This window comes from Carettochelys insculpta, chromosome 23 (assembly GCF_033958435.1).
Source record: "Carettochelys insculpta isolate YL-2023 chromosome 23, ASM3395843v1, whole genome shotgun sequence".
NCBI lineage: Eukaryota > Metazoa > Chordata > Testudines > Carettochelyidae > Carettochelys > Carettochelys insculpta.
Window position 1 is genome coordinate 14815308 of NC_134159.1, and position 8454 is coordinate 14823761.

Sequence of the window (8454 nt, forward strand, 5' to 3'; positions counted from 1 at the left end):
AAGGAGGTGACTAGCAAAAAGGAATCCTACAAAAAGGGGAAACATGGACAAATTGCAGGGGTGAAATGCAAAAGAACAGCACAAGCATGTAGGAACAAAATCAGAAAGGCTAACTCACAAAAAAAGGAGTTATACATAGTAAGGAACACAAAAGGTAATGAGAAGAGTTCCTTTAGGGGGCAAGAAGAAGGAAATTATATGTACTCTACGTAGAAGGAAAGGAGAACTACTAGGTGATAACATCAAGCAGACAAATGAGTTTAATGACTATTCAGTTTTCACTGAAAAGGTTAATAGTGCCCAGCTACTCAATGCAATTAATATTAACAAATGGGGGAGAACACAAGACAAAACAGAACAAGTTAAATGCTATTTAGATTAGTTAGAACCGGGGTGGGGGTGGGGGGTTCAAAGTTGGAGAATGGCCCCTTTGGGGGGGGATGAAATTTCATAAAGGGGGCACAGCATGATCAGCTGCTGGGTCTCAGGCTTGTCCATCTCATTCAAAATGTGGAAATCTGATCCTGTTTTTGTGTCTGTGTAGTCACATTTCTATAGCAATTAATAAAGGTTTTACATTCTTGATATTTATTTTCTTATGTGTGCCAAAGGTTTTTTTTATATGAACATAACCGAAATTTCCATCAGTTTGGCTTACGTTCAACAGGTTCGGGGAGTGGGGGTGGGGGCTGCTGATTGCAGGGATGAAAAGTGGGGCCTGATTTAAAAAGTTTGCTCACCTTGGAGTTAGCTGACGTAACTCAGCAGGGCCTGAGGCAATTCCTCCAGAGGCATTTAGGAAACTAGCTGAAGCAACAGAGACAAAGCCGCTCTAGTCTATATACTATCAAAACAAAAAAGCAGTCCAGTAGCACTTTAAAGACTAACAAAATAATTTATTAGGTGATGAGCTTTCAGAGGACAGACCCACTTCTTGAGATCATAGCCATACCAGAATATTGAGTCTGTTCTGGTCTGGCTATGATCTGAAGAAGTGGGTCTGCCCCACGAAAGCTCATCACCTGGTAAATTATTTTGTTAGTCTTTAAAGTGCTACTGGACTGCTTTTTTGTTCTGATAGCTGAAGCAATCGCAGAACCATTAGCACTTACATTCAAGAAATCATGAAGGATTCGTGAGGATTGCAGGACAAACATAGTATTTATCATTAAAGGCAGAACAAAGAGGACCCAGGGAATTATGCACCAGTCATCCTAATTGGGATACACTGTAATCTCCCTGATGTGGGTGTCTGTAATCTGGAAACACCTAGGATTCAGACCCTGCGTGGCTGGAGCTCCATAATGATACTAAACACAAAACCAGTTCAAATACAGTGCAAAAAACCATAAAATATATATACATACATGTACTATATTGTCTAGCACATATTTAACTTGTAAACATGAGGAATGGCAGAGCACTGTGCTCTACAATTAGTCCTGTGGCACCTTATAGACTAACAGATATTTTGGAGATATGTTGTTAGTCTATAAAGTGCCAAAGGTCTTCTTGTTGTTTTTGAAGATACAGACTAACTCAGCTATCTTGCTGCTACTTGTCTACAATTAGTGGTTTTCTGCTTAATTCCCTACATATGATAATAAAAACAAAATAACAGTTGAAATACAGTGCATTAAAAATTTATTTTATGATCTGTTATACATGTCCAGTACTCTATAATGGTTTGTACATACAAAAACATTAGTAATAGACTTTGTTCACCCTTCATTATGGCAAATACCCATGGTCCAGAAAGTTTCAAAATCCAGCATAGTCTATAATCTGTTAAAGAGGTTCAAGTGTATTCGGAAAGATACTGGAATAAATTATTTAACAATCTATTTGTAAGCACCACAAGATAATAGGGTTTTAAGGAATTGCCAGCAAGGATTTGTCAAGAATAAATCATGCCAAAGCAACCTAATTTCCACCTTTGATGGAGTGACTGGTTTAGTGGATAGATGGGAAAGAAATAGACAAGATGTTTCTTAATTTTAGTAAAGATTTTGACACAGTCCTACACAGCATTCTCATAACCAAACTAGGGAAATGAGGTCCGAACAAAGTAACTATAATGTGGAGGCGCAACTGTTTGAAAGACCATACTCAAGAACAAAAAAGCAGTCCTGTGACGCTTTAAAGAATAACAAAATAATATATTAGGTGATGAGCTTTCGTGGGACAGACCCACTTCTTCACATCTGGAAAGTTCTGATAAAAGTAAACTGACAAGTATGGATGAGTGAAATCAACCTCTCAGGGCGAGATGCGAGGAGTAAGGGAGGTCAACGGGAGAAACTCTCCTGTTGACCCTCCCTTGTAAAAACAGTTAGCCAAGCACAGATACATCAATTTTTAGCTACGCAATTGACTTAACTAGAATTGCATATGTGCAGTTGACTTTCTTAGTCTACTGTAGATGTAGCCTTATAGAACCCTGTTAGTTCAGCACCTCACTGTATTTCCTGTATTTATCCTTGCAATCCTGCGGTGCTAATATCCCCATTTTACAGATGGGGAGCAGAGGTCCAGAGAGCCTAAAGAAAAGAGAGACTTGCTCAGAATTATTCCGGGAGTTTGTGGCAGAGCAGGGGAAGAGCCTGGCTCTCACTACTTGCAGTCTCCCATCCATCCTGTGCTGAAAGCATTAATCTTAGCTGTCTCTTGCAGCACCACAGCTTTGCAGGACCGGCACAGGGAAGTCATGCTGCATACGAGAGCACGCTAAGCACCACCCCACTCAGTTTCGATTTCAAATGTTATCAGCCAGGGTAAATGGGAACTCCTTTTGTCAGCTGCCCCTTTCTTTCCCACTGCCTCTCTTCTCATTGCCATTTCTCTCCTGGATTCAAGCAGATTCTGCCTGGCGTTTTATGTGCTTATTTTCATGTGTGCAAGACGGTGGCTTTCAAGCGCCTTCCCCGGAGAAGGGAGAGGAGAATTCAGCCGCAATAGCATTTTACACCCACAGCTTTAGAGGGGTGTGAATGATGTCACCAACCTCAGGGCCCACAGAGAGAGTTTGGTACCAGTGAAAGGTGCCAGGTAGGCAGCCCTCTGATGTTGTCAATCCCAGAGAGCAGAGAAACCACAGGGAACATGGGGCAAACTCCCCATGCTCACAGCAATGTGATCTCCCCATGTTCCAGGTTTGGGGGCAGGGTCCCCATACAGGCAATTTTTTGCCTCTCTGCTGCCACTGCAGAGAGGGAATCCATGTGCCATGATCCTACCTGGGCCACCTCATTTATTATTTCTATTAGCCTCTGACCGTTTATCAGCCACAGGACACCCTGCGCTAGGTGCTGCATAAGTGCAGATCATAACTAGTCACTGCCCCGGGGGGGCTTAACAATCTAAGTGACTTTCCAGGAAGTCCAATGACCAGTTATAGAGACCCTTCTGGCCTTATCATCAATTAATCTAGATGGGAGGCTAGGGTGCAGCTGCCTTGCTAAGTTGCCCTGAGTCTAGGGCAGTGCTTCTCAAACCTTTTGGCCCATGGGCCACCCTGTTCAACACAAACCTTTATGCAGACCACCAGCCAACCACCCATGATGGCAAAATGCATTTGCATATCTCTAAATAGGAAATTATTCACATGAGGCTACTGGAGCATAAAACTGTAAATACCCAGCTATACCATAAGGGGGGTGTACATTGAGACCTTATTGCATCTATCACGTTCGCTTACCAAACTTTATTTTACATAAAGTAAAATATTAATTTAGGTCCAAAACAAAAGGTTTCAACACTGCCTTTATTTGTGCTAGAGGTGGGGAAGCTTTTTTGGAACAGGGGCCATTGACCCACAGAAATATCAGTCGGGGCTACACGAAAGAGAGAAAAAAACAATCTAGCCCTCACTGACATGGCCTCTCACCCCCCTCACGCTCCAGGCCAGATTAACTCTTCTGGGGTCCCAGGCTAGTAGATTTTATGGGCCCCCTGGCTTTTTGGTGGGACCATAAGTGGGGGGTCCTTTGTCCCCTAGTGCACCCAAACACGTCAGCCTGAGTTAGCACAACTGAGAGCTGCTGCAGGCCCCAGGGAAACGTGGGAGGGGGGCCCTGGCTCCATGCCCTGGATGGGGTGGGGCAAGTGGATGAAGGGGTGGGACGTAGCGCATTCAGCTCTCAGCTGGGCCCCCTTACATGTGCACTCCCCCGCAGCCATGCCCAGCCTGAGCTGCACCACTGTGACAATTCTAAGGGCTTTAGAGCTCCAGCCACCATCGGAGCTACTTTGACAGCACCAGCGGCTGGAGCTCAGGGCCCCTTTGGAAGGCCAGGCCCAGGGGACAGTTGGCCCCTTTGCCCAACCCCACAGTGGGTCTGGCTTGACTGCAAGGACAGCTAGAGCCTCACCTGGCACTCCATCTCCCACAGTGGGCACAGCGCACTGGTTGTGTGGCCAAAACCTGACGTTGGTCTCTCCAGGGCTACAGCCGTCAGTGGATACAAAATTTGCAATGGTGTCTGCACAAAGGATCTGCAGACCTCCATTCTCCGTGGCGACAAAGCGGCTCTTAACAAATTTGCACGGCTCTAGAGACAAAATTTGTCTGCACACCCTTAGCTGCATCCGGAGCCATGAGAAGGAGCTGTGGATCCCCGCGGATTTGCAGGGCTCTGTCCACAGCCTCTCTCAGATGCTATGACTGGGGCGGAGGGTGTGCACAAGTCTGCCATCCTGCAAGACTTATTCAGCAACAGCTCAGGGACACCGCAGAGAGATGTTGCGCAAACCTATAAGCTTCACTGATCATGGCTCAAGGTACGCAGAGCTCCGCCCATGCCCACTGCACCTGAGCTCACTAGAAAACCCATGGGTCATCTGGAGAGGGAGGAGGAAGGGAATCTCCTCTGTGCTTGTTCCAAAAATCCTAGTCAAGAGCAGTGTTCCCCCTAATTTTTTGCATCCATGGGTGGAATAAATTTTATGTGCACCGAGGAATGTGCAGGTGTGCACCGCTTGCGCAAACACATGCTGCCGGCTGTGGGTGTTCTGCTAATGAGCTGGGCAGCACCTGAATCTCTCCTGGGAAGCTAGTCAGAAGCATCGTGAGGATCAGAGCAGGACACCGACAAGCTATTGGGTGCTGGTCCCAAAGAAGGTGTTCATATGCCTGTGTCTGACTTTGGGACTACCGCTTTTCTGCTCCCTTTGCGAGCTGCTGTGGCTGTGATAACCCACAACCCTACATTGCTAACCAAGAAGCATGCACCTGCACTAACAGTGCACACGACTGCTGCCACACTGGGCAGGGTGCTCCCGAGCAAACCCTCCCTAGATGCTGCCAGTGCCCAGAGTATCTGCACCATTGTCCTTTAGACTCAGCGCGGTGGGGAAACGAGCAGGGGCTGACCGCTGGCAGAGGCCAGGAGATGCGAGACCCTTTTGGAGAGCCCACACCTGCCCTTTTCCTTGCAGCCACGCGCTGCTTCTAGGCTGGCATCCCTGGGATTCCTCTTTGTCCGCCACCCATCAGAAGTCATCTCCAGCCTCCGGCTGCCGGGGCTGAGAGGGAAGGGGAACCGAAGTCGCATAATGGAAAGTCAAACATCTTCCAGACGCCTTCATCCCTCCCCACAGCCCAGCACTTGCCGTGGGGAAGTGAAACTGAGAGCAGCAGCATCACTCCAGAGGCAGCGTGTGGGCTGCTGTAAGCTCAAAGGCAACAGGCCACATTGGCGGCAGCCCTGCAAGCTGGCGTCAGCCGAGGGCTTTGCTCTGAGTAGTCACATGTGGGTGGGGAGGAGCGTGGGGGAAAGCCACACAGGAGCACAGCGGAGAGAAACTTTTCCGTGCGCCGAGATGAGCAGCTTGCTGACGGCACTCCCAGCCATGCTGCAGTGCCGCTGCTTTGCACTCCCAGGGCCACTCAGCCATCACTGGAGAACTGTGACTGTAGTTCTGATCCAGAGAGGGGCTGAGCACCCCACCCCAAGCTGAAGTCCACCAGAGATGCAAGAGCTCAGCACCTGTTTGCTGCATACCCTGGAAGCCACTCAGCAAGGCCATGCTCTTCCAAGCAGCTTTGTAATCTGCCATTAGGACATATACTTTTGCAGCCAAGACACAGACCTATGAGGCAGGAGACAAGGGCTCTTTTCCAGGTTCTGACACCTAGGCACAGACCGCTCTGAGCCTCAGTCTCCTCGTCTGTGAAATGGGGGGTGGTCACTCTCTCCACTCTCCAGGAGAACCAAACAGACAGGCACTAGCAAGGGGTTAATTGTTTCTGGTTCAGCTAGAACAGATCAGGACTTTCACCCAAAACTCAAGCAAAGATGGTCCTGGGAACCATTTGTGATTTGCCCATTTCTAATGGGAACCACAGCTACTCTTCTTCCCCCAGTGGTGAGCACCTTGTCTGATCCTTCTCCTCCATGCACAAAGGGTTATTCATCCCACGAGTCCTAAATGTGTAGGACCTGTGAATGGAAAGAGCCCTTTGCTGCTGCATTCCTCTCCCTATGGCTGGGGCGAGCAGCTAGCGGGAGAGCTGGGCACTTTGCTCCTGCTCCCTGACAGGGAGGGGAACAGCATGCAGCCCCGGTATGAATCTGGGGGGGAGGGGGGGGCGAGGCTTCAGCATCTCCCCCACAAAAACACAGCCAGCCCCCTGCCCTGTATCCCCCATGCACCCATTCCTCTGCCTTGAGCCTCACTCGCTCCCAGCCCCTTGCCCTGACCCCCTCCTCCCACTGCCCAACCCTGACTCCTGCACCCCAGAAAAACCCATGCCCCAGCCCTGAGCTCCTCCTCACATCCCCAACCCCTACACCCACCCTCTGCCCTGAACACCTCCTCAAACTCCCAGCCCGGACTCTGGCACCCCCACCTCCCCACCCACTGCCTTGAGCCCCCCTGGCTACACCCCACACTTAAATCTCTTACACATGCTGCCATATCACAGCCCCCACTCCCCAGCCGCCTGCCATGAGGGCCCCACCAGAGGGTTGCAATATGCTAGTACTGGTCAGAAATTTCAGTTACTTGCACTCCTGGCATGAGTGGGATTTGCTCCCCATTGGGCCTGCCAGGAGCAGCTGCCTGTGGAGGCTGCAGACAGGCGAACATCAGTGTTTGAGGCTGGGAGGCCCAAGCTGCAGGGAGCAGCTGACTGACCAGCCAACGTCATCAGCGAGGGGCTCCCTGAGGGCCACATCTACTGACAGGCAACACATGCACCTGCATAGGGCACTAGGAAACTCGGGGCACCCTATGCAACTGTGTGCTGCATGTGGGCTCCATCCCCCCCGGGCTCATCCCCTGTCCGCCTCCTCGTGAGGCTCCGTGCTCACTCCCTGCTCACCAGGCAGTGGCGAGAGGCCCTCGCAGGCAGGAGGACTCAGGCAGAGCAGGGGGCGGCCCCGCAGTGAGCGGCTGGAGAGAAGCGGCACTTGTAAGGGGAGAGCTTTGCTCTGGCTGGCTGCATAGTGCAGGGCTGCCTGCTGCTCCTCTGGGGTCTTTTGGTCTAGGCTTCCCTCCTGGCCTTGCTCTCGGCTGCCAGGGGTGGAAGAGGGAGGTGCAGGGGGTAGGAGTGAAAGGGGCACAGTGCGGGAGGTAGGGGCAGAGGTGATGCAAGGGAGAAGGACTGAAGGAGCAAAGGGGATCCGGTGTGGGGTTATGGGTCCAGGAGGGAGGTGCAGGGGTTGGGGGAGGGGAGCATGGTGAGCCCATGAGGGGATCAGGAGCAATGAGGGGCACCAACATGCAAATTTGGCCAGGGGGCCATTTTCCCTAAGGCCGGTCCTGGGGCCAGGTATGAGGTGGAGAACAGTAGCCGGGTGCTGAATAGTGCCACGAGACCCTGCCATTTACTCTTTCTCTGCTGCTTTCTATTTCTGCTCACTTCATTTCCTCCTAATTCAGCCTCTTTCCCTTTGCGCAGGTTTTGCTTCAAGTGACGCAGTTCTGCGCCGACACCGCCCAAGGGTGGAAGGCTTACCAGAAAAGCCTGGAGAGCAACAGCACAGCCAGGGCCTGAATTGCAATGATCAGCAATGACCTTTCAAGCCTGGTGTCTGGATGTGAGATCAGTGGGGCTTTTTGCAAAGTGCTCATGTTGATCTCAGAACTAATGACACTGCACGTGTCAGCAGCCTGCACTGGCTCCTTACCTCACACTCACCAGCCTGGGACACCTGCCAGAGCTGCCCCAGCTCAACAGGGCCCCTTATGATCCCACTGAGTGCAGCCAAGCGCACTCAAATCCCATTAACCTCAAAGGGACATTCTCAGACAGCACCGTGTGTTCATTGCTGCCCTGGCCAGACTGTCAGGTGTAGCATAAGTGAGGTTCAGCAGAGTGAAGGGGTTAAATAGGCTGTCATTGGGTGAAGGATTAGTTGTTTCATGCTAAAGAGCTTTAAAACAAATTATAAAGCAATAGCAAGGAAGAGAGGAATACCTGGGTTCAAATACCAGCTCTGACTCCTTTCA